We start from the raw sequence: 12,080 nt of genomic DNA on the forward strand, positions 1-12,080 counted from the left end.
TATGGACTCTGGTGATAGAGATGGGAAGGGAGTAAATGCTTACCCCGGTCTTTTCCCCTGCCCGCTTCCATCCCACATCCCTTCTTCAGATGAGTGCAACCAGCTCTTTAACATGGTAGCTTCTTCCTCCCGGCTCTTCTGTTACCCTTTTCTTAGTCTCCCTAATCCTTCCCTGTTTTCATTTTACATTTTGTTCTGAAATACAAGACTTGGGGAGTTTGGGGTAGATGCCAAAGAGGGTGGTAGGTCCGTGGTGTTGTGGTTGTGGTGTTGTGAGAGACTCATTCTGACCAAGACCTTGTTAGAACTTTGTCTATTAGACTCTGACCTCCAGTCCTTCTTCTGCAATAAACAAATTCAGGTTTAGGGTGGGATCTCCCTACTGGGAATCTGATCAGGTCAAAGTTTGCTCATACTGCAAATAAAGGAGGAGGAACTTCCAATGATTTCCACTCCCCCCAGCTGTGACTGGTCTGAACACTAAGCAACAAGAAATCACCTACAAGCAGTGGCTGCTTCCTGAATGAAGTTTCCCACAAATATGTAATATAGTATATTTTGTAGTGTGTGGATGCTGTTGTGATTTATAAAATATAAATACATCTAAAAGTATTGTTGAATAAATAGTATTGTTTTCTTTTTAAGTTTATTAAATATAGCATAGTGGTTAACAATTTGGGCTTCATAGACAAGCAAACCTGAATTCTTATCTTTGCTCTGCTGTTTACTAGTTCTGTAGTTGTGGGCAAGTGACCCAGGTTCTGTTAAGTCTCAATGTCTCCATCTACATAGAAAAAGGAATGACTCTGGGTAATAACAATTATTTAACCATGCTGTTAAGGGGCTGTAGTAATTGAAATAACTCCTCCAAGGGATGGGGTTGGTCTTGAAGTTTTGACATTAAAAAGAGGGCCTCACACTTGAAAGAATGAGAATTGCTAGTTCAGTGTAACTAACCCATTGATATGAAAGAAGGAGATGAGGCTCAGAACTGCAATGTATGCCCCATACTCTTGTCTCTAGTTCGAATGTGGAATCAGGCTTTTGGCTGTGGCTAACGCCTGATTTTAGTCAAACTGTTCTTCAGTTTTATGTAGAGGTGGCGGGGAAAGGAGAAGTAGAAGTTAGATACAATGCTTCACTCGTGAACAGAACAGTCTAATTGGAGCTCATGAGATATGTGGCCCGTATTTGATTTTTGGTATTTGGTAGTGGAGATTGGGGAGTTGGGAGCAAGCAGCTGTCATCCTTTTGGGAAGCCGTGCTGTCGCCAGTAGGTGACACCCTAAGTCTCTTTGCCATTGAGGCCCCACCACCCCCCACTGGTATGAGTTAGGTTGCTCATGCAGAGCTGTTTCTCAGGCATTATTCCTAACTGTTTTCCTTTTCATAAAGTGAGAGGGCTTATGCTTCTCCCTCAACCAGGCTATGAAAGAAGACACTTGCGTTCCCAAGTGGTGGTTTTATTTTTTTCTATTTTATGTTTGTATGGGAAATTGTGGATAAAGTGAAATAATTGTAAATAAATGATATCTTTCCTTTTTTAAAAAAGAGCAATCTAATTGGAGTAGAATGTATGTGTATGTGTGATCCTAAGGCAGCTGGGAACAATATGCCCAGTATAGACCTTGTTCCGGGTTGGCTGGTCCAGGCTCTAGGAGTCTCATTTTTAAAATCTAAAATACCTCTCTTGCAAGATGTATGTATTAGATTGAGCAGGGCTGAATGCTCTAACAAATAACCGCCCAAATTTAAATGGGTTAACATAGTAGGTTTCTCTCTTGCTCCTTGAACAGGCTGTTCTGAACAGTGCTCCTGGCTTCCCTCCACTTGGTGATGTAGAGACCCAGGCTCCTTCTATCTGGTAGCTCTGCTGTCCTCTATGATCTCATGGTTTATATCCCTTCAAGAGAAGTAGAAAGAGAGAGTAAGAATAAGGCATACTCCTTAAATGTATTGGTATAGAACTGATACACATTATGTCTAGTCACATCCCATTGACAAGGAGCTGCCATGTGGCTCAGCCTAGTTGCAGGTGAGACTGGGAGACCTAATCCCTAATTGGGCAGCTGCCTTCTAGCAACATCCTTACCCTGTGTAAGGACAGCATCAATTTTGGAGGACAGTAATGATCTCTTAATTGTCTATGTGAATATAAATTGTCAGATGCATAGGAGATATATAATAAATGTTTTCTTCTAATTATTATTAACATCCACTGAGTCAAGAAATATTTGCTATGTGTGTACAAAACATTTTGCTAAGTATTGAGGCTATGAAGATAAATAATAAGATACCTGGCCCCAAGGAACTTTAAGTCTGATGTGTAGATAGTATATATGGGTAGATGATTTTCATTTGAGCTTGACATCATTTTATCAGAAGAAAAAACTGGGAATAAATGTGCTCTACTCTGTACAATCAGCTTTCTATCTGTCCATCTATCCTCCTTTCATTGAATGGTTCCCATGTATAAGGCCTAGCGGTGAGCAGTAGGAGGGACAGCAGTAGAGAACAGGGAAGAGATGGAAGATCAATGGGAATATGGTTTCGCTTTGCCCTAATGCAGCAGCTGTTGACACACTAGATGCTGGTGTAAGTAGCCATTGAACTGACTTTGCCACCTCTTTTGATCAAGCTTTGAAGATAAAAATGAAAAACAATTAATGTATTTCATATTTTTTTATTTTTTTTGTGATGCTTATTTTTGTCCTCTTCAAGATAGCAAAACCTAGAGGTAGTCAGCCAGCTGAGACTATTTATAAAATGTCCATGTTGGCCTGGATATCACTACTGGTTAACATTTGTCAAATTCTAAACTCTGTAGTCTAGTAAAACAGAGGATCAGGAGCCAGTTTCAGAGGGAAAACCAGCCTTTCATTTACTAATTTCTTTTCTATCTTCAGCCTGCCCAAAGAAGGTTGAGAAGTCAGAAGTTTAGTTATGAACTGTGTACTGCTACAACAAATAGAGTCAGTAGTAAATAAATGGTTGTCATGAGTCTTTGGAGAAGGATTTATTATTGTGGCCATAGATTGGAGTGGTCCTTGAGGATGTTAATTATGTTGCTCCTTGTTGCAGTTTATGACATGCCTTCTGTGTGGCATGATTGGATCTAGGGGAGCTATCCTTTTCCTTGGAAAAAGGCCAGTTTGGTCTTAGGTTCATAGCCCTAAGGAAAGGGGTTTCAGAAAGCAGTTGTCCAAATTTTTCAGTCTCCTTGATATTTCCAATGTACAATTCTGGAAAAGGGCTCCTTAATTCAGAAATTGACCTTTGTTGCAGGGATTCTAGGTCAGGAGGCAGGGAGGGTAAGAATGGAAAAAAGAGCTGAGATTACCTAGTTATTCAGGACTGTGGACCTAATTAATAGCTGGTGTTCAGTGCTAATCACTGCATTAAACATTTCAAAGCGTCCTCATGACCTAATACCTTCTAAAGGTGGAACCTCCAAATATCACGTTGGGGATTAGGTTTCAACATGTGGATTTTGGGGATATACAAACATTCAGTCTATTACAGTGGGCTTTAGAGTCCTGGAATCACTTCATCTTTGATCTGTATTTATAGCTTAGTTTATCTTGATAACAAGTTTTAAAGTATAATTGAATAGCTACACTCACTTGATAATATTAAAGTAGGGCTATATCTTTAAGGCACAGTATCAGCTGGCTGTGAACAAAATGCTTGGCTGATATATATGGTCTTCTTGTTCTTTCTCTATTCTTTTTTGAATTCTCATTCCAGTTCTGGTTCTAAATGTGGCTTCAGTAAATAGATCCACTTTATTTCCTTTCTAGTTCCTTCCTTCCTTCCCATGCCATCCTACTTATATAATCAAAATCTCATGATAGTTCTATGTTGTTTGTGTTGCTTTCCAATTACTTATCTGAGTCTTCCTCTTTTGAGAGAATATAACACATTAATATTTGTTGTAATAAATAGTTTGTTTTTGTTTTTATTCCATTCTTTTATTTGCTATTTATTAGACTTCATTACTGTTTCTTCATTTTTTTTCTGTATTTCTTTCTGTATTGATCAGTATATCTTATAAATCAGTTTTTTAAACAATTATCTACTGGATTATCAAACTCTTGTGGTGGAGACTATTTTTTATCTGTTTCATTTTACTCCCCATCTTTCCACTTCTGATATGGTTTGGTTGTGTCCCTACCCAAATCTCAACTTGAATTTTATCTCCCACAATTCCCACGTGTTGTGGGAGGGACCCAGGGGGAGGTAATTGAATAATGGGGGCTGGTCTTTCCCATGCTATTCTCGTGATAGTGAATAAGTCTTATGATATCTGATGGGTTTATCAGGGGTTTCCACTTTTGCTTCTTCCTCATTTTTCTCTTCCTGCTGCCATGTAAGAAGTGACTTTTGCCTCCTGCCATGATTCTGAGGCCTCCCCAGCCAAGTGGAATTGTAAGTCTAATTAAACCTCTTGTTTCCAGTTTCAGGTATGTTTTTATCAGCAGCATGAAAACGAGCTAATGCAGTAAATTGGTACCAGGAAACGGGTGTTGCTGAAAAGATACCTGAAAATGTGGAAGTGACTTTGGAACTGGATAACAGGCAGAGATTGGAACAGTTTGGAGGGCTCAGAAGAAGACAGAAAAATGTGAGAAAGTTTGGAATCTCCTAGAGACTTGTTGAATGGCTTTGACAAAAATGCCAATAGTGATATGGACAATAAGGTCCAGGATGGGGTGGTCTCAGGTGGAGATGAGGAACTTGTTAGGAACTGGAGCAGAGGTGGCTCTCGTTATGTTTTAGCAAACAGACTGGTGGCATATTGCCCCTGCCCTAGAGATTTGTGGAACTTTGAACTTGAGAGAGAAGATTTAGGGTATTTGGTGGAAGAAATTTCTTAACAGCAAAGCATTCAAAAGGTGACTTGGGTGCTGTTAAAAGCATTCTATTTTAAAAGGAAAAGAGCATAAAAGTTCAGAAAATTTGCAACCTGACAATGCAGTAGAGAAGAAAAACCCATTTTTTTGAGGAGAAATTCATTCTGGCTGCAGAAATTTGCATAAGTAGCAAGGAGCCTAATATTAATGCCCAAGACTATGGGGAAAATGTCTCCAGGCCATGTCAGAGACCTTCAGGGCAGCCCGTCCCATCACAGGCCCAGAGGCCCAGGAGGAAAAAGTGGTGTTGTGAGCTGGGCCCAGGGTCCCTGTGCTGTGTGCAGTCTAGGGACTTGATGCCCTGTGTCCCAGCTGCTCCAGCCATGGCTGAAAGGGGCCAATATACAGCTTAGGCTGTGTCTTCAGAGGGTGGAAGCCCTAAGCCTTGGCAGCTTCCACATGGTATTGAGTCTGAGGGTACACAGAAGTCAAGAACTGAGGTTTGGGAACCTCCACCTAGATTTCAGAAGATGTATAGAAATGCCTGGATGCCCAGGCAGAAGTTTGCTGCAGGGGCAGGGCCCTCATGGAGAACCTCTGCTAGGGCAGTGTGGAAGGGAAATGTGGGGTTGGAGTCCTCACATGGAGTTCCTACTGGGGCAGTGCCTAGTGGAACTGTGAGAAGAGGTCCACCGTCCTCCAGACCCCAGAATGGTAGATCCACTGGCAGCTTGCAGTGTGCACCTGGAACAGCCACAGACACTCAATGCCAGCGTATGAAAGCAGCCAGGAGGGAGACTGTTCCTCACAAAGCCACATGGGTGGAGCTGCCCAAGACCATGGGAACCTACCTTTTGCATTGGTGTGACCTGGATGTGAGACCTGGAGTCAAAGGAGATCATTTTGGAGCTGTAAAATTTGACTGCCCCACTGGATATCGAATTTGCATGGACCCTGCAACCCTTTTGTTTTGGCCAATTTTTTCCATGTGAGATGGCTGTATTCCCCCAATACCTGTACCTCCATTGTATCTGGGAAGTAACTAGCTTGCTTTTGATTTTACAGGCTCATAGGTGGAAGGGACTTGCCTTGCCTCAGATAAGACTTTGGACTGTGGACTTTTGGGTTAATGCTGAAATGAACTAAGACTTTGAGGGACTGTTGGGAAGGCATCCTTAGTTTTGAAATGTGAGGATATGAGATTTGGAGGGGTCAGGGTGGAATGATACGATTTGGCTGTGTCCCCACCCAAATCTCAGCTTGAATTGTATCTCCCACAATTCCCACATGTTGTGGGATGGACCCAGGGGGAGGTAATTGAATCATGAGGGCTAGGCTTTGCTGTGCTATTCTTGTTATAGTGAATAAATCTCACAAGATCTGATGGGTTTTTCAGGGGTTTCCACTTTTGCTTCTTCCTCATTTTTCTCTTGCTGCCACCGTGTAAGAAGTGCCTTTCACCTCCCGTCATGATTCTGAGGCCTCCCCAGCCATGTGGAACTATAAGTCTAATTAAACCTCTTTTTGTTCCCAGTTTCAGGTATGTCTTTATCAGCAGTGTGAAAATGAACTAACATAACTTTTTTGCAGGCTTGTAAACATCCATATATATATAACACTAAATTTGATGCTGAGTATATAGTAGATTTTTAATACTTATGTGTAGCTGACAGTTTGACTGTGAAACTCAGTTGATTCCAGTGAAAAATGGTGTGTTGTGGGGGAAAGCCCACCTAGACCCAAATTGGTCGAATCCTGGTAGTGGTCCTTATTGGTGGTGTGACTGCAGCACTAGTTGTTTAATATTCTTGAGTCTTAATTTAAAATGAGATAGCAATACTAGCTTACAGAACCATTGAAAAGACTAAATGGAATGGCATATGTGAAAATGTCTGGTAACTTTATTGTAGCTGGTACCTTTACCTGTCTACCTTCCTCCCATCCCTTCTGCTGGCCAGTGGCAGGAGTCATGAGGGGCACCATATGCAGTTGTCTATATTCAAGCTATGGGTGCTGCAGAGAAGAGAGCCCATTAAAATTTGATGGTGTTCCCAGGAGCTGCTGGGCTGGAGAGGTAAAATGGAAGAGAAGAGAAAGAATAAGAAATAAGAATAATCAGAAATTTTGCAGCTTTTGAAGAAGGAAGGCACAGGCTTATGGTTTATGATCTGTTTGTATGCATGCCTGCCTATGTGTTGTATTTATTCCTGCCTGAGGTTACATCAAAGTACATCCGCATCTATATTTCATACTCATCCTCCATACCATATATTCTCCTAAGGAGAACTCTTGAATGTGAACTGTGTGGCAATGGTGTTTCCTTTGCAGCATGCTTGCTTTATCAGTGATTTTGTTGAAAGAATTTAAAAGCCTTTTCCTTCCTTTGGAGAAACCATAACTTATTTGGATAAACTGCTCCAGAATGGGATTCCCCTGTCTTTTCTGTTCGTATCCTTTCTGCCTTTTACCAATCCGTGCCATGATGTTCTGTTGTGTGGGAACCAGTCTAAGACTTGGCTTCCTAGGGAGCTAGCCCCCTTCCTCTGTACCCACTTAGCACTTATCTGCATTTTCCCTCCATCAGCAGGCATTTGTGTCCCCTCTGTGTTATTCTCGTGGCCCTCTGCTTTCTTCACTGAGATTGAGGGCAGGGATCATGTTCTCCTTTCCCTGTTCTCTAGGGTGACTTGTGTATATATTCTTAGACCCATAATAGATGCCCAGCAAATGCGAGATGAGTGAGAGGTGAAAAGAGGGTTCTATGCAAATCTGTCCATGGAGCTGTGCAGGGCGGGAGGTATGGGAACCATGAGCCCAGTTTATGCCTTATCCTCCATGTTCACTTATACTCTGCCCAGGGTGTGTTTACTGCTCCTGAGCCCAGGTGGCAGGCATAAGAATCTAGGTTATAACCAAACCTTAGGCCCAGGAGCAGTGAGAGTATGGGTTCTAAGCTCTTAGTCCAGCTGTGGGACTGAGGCTGAAGGTAGAAAAATAGCAGGGCATGGTGGCTCATGCCTGTAATCCCAGCACTTTGGGAGGCCAAGGTGGGTCCATCACCTGAGGTCCGAAGTTTGAGACCAGCCTGGCCAACACAGTGAAACCCCATCTCTACTAAAAGTACAAAAAATTACCCTGGCATGATGGCGCGTACCTGTGATCCCAGCTACTCAGGAGGCTGAGGCAGTAGAATCACTTGAACCTGTGAGGCAGAGGTTGCAGTGAGCCCACATTGCTCCATTGCACTCCAGCCTGGGCAACAGAGCGAAACTTCATCTCAAAAAAAAAAAAAAAAGAAAAGAAAACTGGATGACATGGAGTGGGGGGTTCTTTGATCAGGACTCTGAGGAGGCTGGTGTGTTTCTCCCTTCCTGTTTCAAAGGTAGCCCACATCACTTAGCTAGTTAACTTGGAGGAGTCTATTTTCTGTTTGCGTGTTTGTTGTTTTTTGTTTAAAATATATGATGTGTTAATATGGCCAATTGTTTGCATGACACAGATTTCTTTTTCTTTTCAATCAGTCTCTTTTCCCCTCTCCCCCCTCTTCCTGGACAATTAGCGAAGTGTTTGGTCTTTGGTTTGGATGAATAATTGATTCACAAGCTTTGTGAATGATTCATGGCCCATATGCTGGGGCAGCAGGATGTGGTGTATGGGTGTGTGGCAGCAGCACCTCGTTACGAAGGTCAAGCTTCTCCCTAGCTTGGAGCAGGGGCTGTGCAGGCCACCTCCAGGGGCAGAGCAGGTTGCACGTGGTCTTTCTCTCAGATTCTCTCTAAGGGAGAGTGTTGGAGCTTCTTCCAGAAAAGCAAGGTTCTCTATGAGTGTATACCTTCCAGACCAGTGATTCTGGTTTGGGTCAGATTTGTCAAACTGGAGTTTTCTCCTTTAAGCCAACACTTCACTCTCCGCAAGCTGAATACCTGATTTGATTTTCAAAGCATTTGAGGAAAGGAGATACCTTGCCTGCCTTCCCTGCTACTGCACTAATTTTATTTCTTTGTATATCTCCTTCACTGGAGATAGAGAACACCTGGTTACCATTCGCTTTATAGGTCTCCCTTGGCTTTGAAGGCTATTATTACGTACTTGCTTGATTGAGGCAGTGGGACTGTTGCCTGGCCTGTGGAACAGTGGCATTCCATATCCAAAAAACCTCTCAGTATTTGAGACTTCTGAATGTGTCCTGGTCTTTAGAAGCTGGCTTAGGAAAAATAAGTTAGTTACATTAAGTCCTGAACCAAGTTTTTTGTCTGTTAGGCAGTCAGATCCCACATTTTATTATAGGGAATCGAGACAGAGACAGGGTATGAATAAAATCCAAGACTCTGATGAAGATGTGGCAGTTTGGTGATTGATCATTTGGGCTTTTTTTTAAGTAAGATCATAAAAATAGTACATAAAAATGTATTTTCTAGCATAAGTTACGATCATCGTATTTAGGTCCTTAATCCATATGGTGTTTCTTTGCATGTACTATGTGAGATATGACTATACCTATATGTTTTTCCATCACTTCTCAACTTCATTGAGTGAATACGAATAGTACAACTTTTGCCCGCTGATTTGTAATGTCACTTCTGTTTGTATACCAAATTCCCATATATATGTGGTCTGTTTTTAGGCTGTCTTTTCTATCCCATTGGCAATCATTAATGACTATATTTTTATAAAGCTTTTTGATAACTGGTAGTGCCAATCTTCCCCTCCCCTATTTGTCTTTAAAACTGGCTAATCTTAGGCATTATAGTTTCATATGAATTAGAACTAACTTGTCAAAATCTTCAGGTTTTTTTTTTTTTTTGGAAATGCAGTGGATTTATTGACTAATTTGGGGAAAATTAACATTTTCACAATGTTTAATCTTACCAGTATTTCTCCATTTATTTGGAATATATTCTAGACCCTATTATAGTTTTGGAGATTTTTTTCCACTTACGACTTGCACATCTTTGTTATGGTTTTTCTTCTGTGTCTTGTAATTTTATTACTCTTGTGAATGATTTAACTTTTTTCGCTTCTAATAGAATGTTGCTAATGTATAGGGATGTTAGTTTTTATTTGTTGATGTTATATCTAGCAATCATGTAAAAGTTTATTAGTTAAAATCATGTTTGTATACATTTTTTAGATTATATAGGTAGAAAACTATGTTAACTACAAACAAGTGTTATTGTATTTGTGTCTTTCTAATTCACCTACTGTATGCTTCTTTTTCTTATCTTATTGCCCTAAACAGAACTTCCAGGAAAATATTGTGTAATGGCAGTAATAGAAGGCTATCTTATTTTGTTTCTTATTTAAAGTTTAGCAATGAAGACAGATGTTTCTTATAGTGTTATGGTGAATACTCTTTATAAAGGAAGTAAAGAATAATTGTTAAACTAATGTCAATAATAGCGCAATATTTTCATCTAATTCATAAACTCAAAGGTTTTGGAAGTTCATTCTGTAGAAGATGAAACATTGATATTATTGTGGGTGCTATTGAAAATTGAGCTAAAAAGTTGAGTATTAACAATAAGCTTATTTATTTTTGGAGTGATAATATACATACAGTTTTGATGAGACATGATGTATTGTAAAGTTTTTACTAAATTAAGAAACCTATGGAACAGAAACATATAAGATGAATTGTATGGACAAAGAATTCATTATCATAGCCGCACCAAGTATGTTATTCCGCAGGTTGAAATAAAGACTATATATTGGGTACAGTCTACCCTGCTTGGGTGATGCGTGCACTAAAATCTCAGAAATCACCACTAAAGAACTCACCCATGTAACCAAAATTACCTGTACCTCCAAAACTATTGAAATCAAAATAAAAAATAAGAAAAGAAGTTGTAGGCAAATAGAACCAGTAAAAAAAAAAAAAAAAAAAAGTAACAAGAAAATTTAACAAGTTCATCAAAAAGTAAGAAAAGAGAGAAAGGAAGCAATTATAAAGTGAGGCAAGCAGAACGTATGAAAGTCAAAAGAAGTCCTGACTTTAATAGCAATTGAAACTAATGTAACAGATTAAACTTATTTTTTAAAAGTCAGAGGTCCTGTGACTTTAATTTTTTGATCTTATGTTTAAATGACTAAGCTAAATAAAATGACACTAGAAAACTGAAAATAGAGGAGGTAGCAAAAGGTATTCTAGACAAATGCCAACCAAAAGAAAGTGACTCTAACATTAAAAAAATTCAAGGTGAAAATGTTGAAGGAGACAATAATGACTATTTCATTGTGATAAAAAGAAAATAATTGAAGGACATTTAAAAGTTATGTACCATCAGAATAAATGTCTGTTAAAAATATAAAGGTAACTATTAGGTAAGGAGATTTCCAACTGTTTTTGAACAAAATGCAACAAAAATTTAGGGGTCTTTATGAAAAAGTTCAATATCATTTTGGGCACTTAGGTTGATTTACAAAGCAGGTCCTCAGAGGCTTAAACATTTATAAAATGTTTCCCCCCCCCAATTGGCCTCAAATGTCTTTAAAATTGGCTAATCTTAGGCATTAGAGGTCCTAAACTAAGTTTTGAATGATAACAGGCAGTAAAGAGAAAAAATGTATACTGCAATTCTAATTTCTTAAAAATTCACCACCAACATCATCACAAAACTTTTGTAGTTCACTTACTCTGTGTATTTGAAAGTTTTGATAAAACTATAATGTGTGTATATAAATATATTTTTATGTATATATGTAAAATACACTTCTGCCATATGTATACACACATTTATATTCACACATACATATGTAATACACACACCTATGCCCATGCACATATAGATGATTACCTTTATATTTTTAACTGCTCTATTATTGTCTTTTATCCTTTGTGGCTGATAGTACTTCTAATATCAACATGATAATTTCTTTTTCTTTTTTTTTTTGGGGGGGACAGAGTCTTACTCTGTCACCCAGGTCTCCAGGCAATGGTGCGATCTCAGCTCACTGCAACCTCTGCCTCCTGGGTTCCAGCCATTTTCCAGCCTCATTCTCCCGAGTAGCTGGGATTACAAGCATGCACCACACAAGGCTAATTTTTGTATTTTCAGTAGAGACGGGGTTACACCATGTTGGCCAGCCTGGTCATGAACTCCTGACCTCAGTTGGTTCACCCACCTTGGCCTCCCAAAGTGCTGGGATTACATGCATGAGCCACCATGCCTGGCCAGCATGATTATTTCTTTACAGATAACTTTTGTTTCCTCTTTCATTGGAAACACT

At 39.7% G+C, this 12,080-nt stretch overlaps 1 protein-coding gene across 3 annotated transcripts in view; it reads left to right on the top strand.

Moving 5' to 3' along the window:
* Positions 1–12,080, top strand: part of CACNA1E (calcium channel, voltage-dependent, R type, alpha 1E subunit) — a 347,324-nt gene that overhangs the window by 39,620 nt on the left and 295,624 nt on the right. The window lies entirely within an intron of this gene.

The sequence above is a fragment of the Colobus angolensis genome, unplaced genomic scaffold (genome assembly GCF_000951035.1).
Source record: "Colobus angolensis palliatus isolate OR3802 unplaced genomic scaffold, Cang.pa_1.0 Scaffold315, whole genome shotgun sequence".
In the NCBI taxonomy this organism is placed as follows: domain Eukaryota; kingdom Metazoa; phylum Chordata; class Mammalia; order Primates; family Cercopithecidae; genus Colobus; species Colobus angolensis.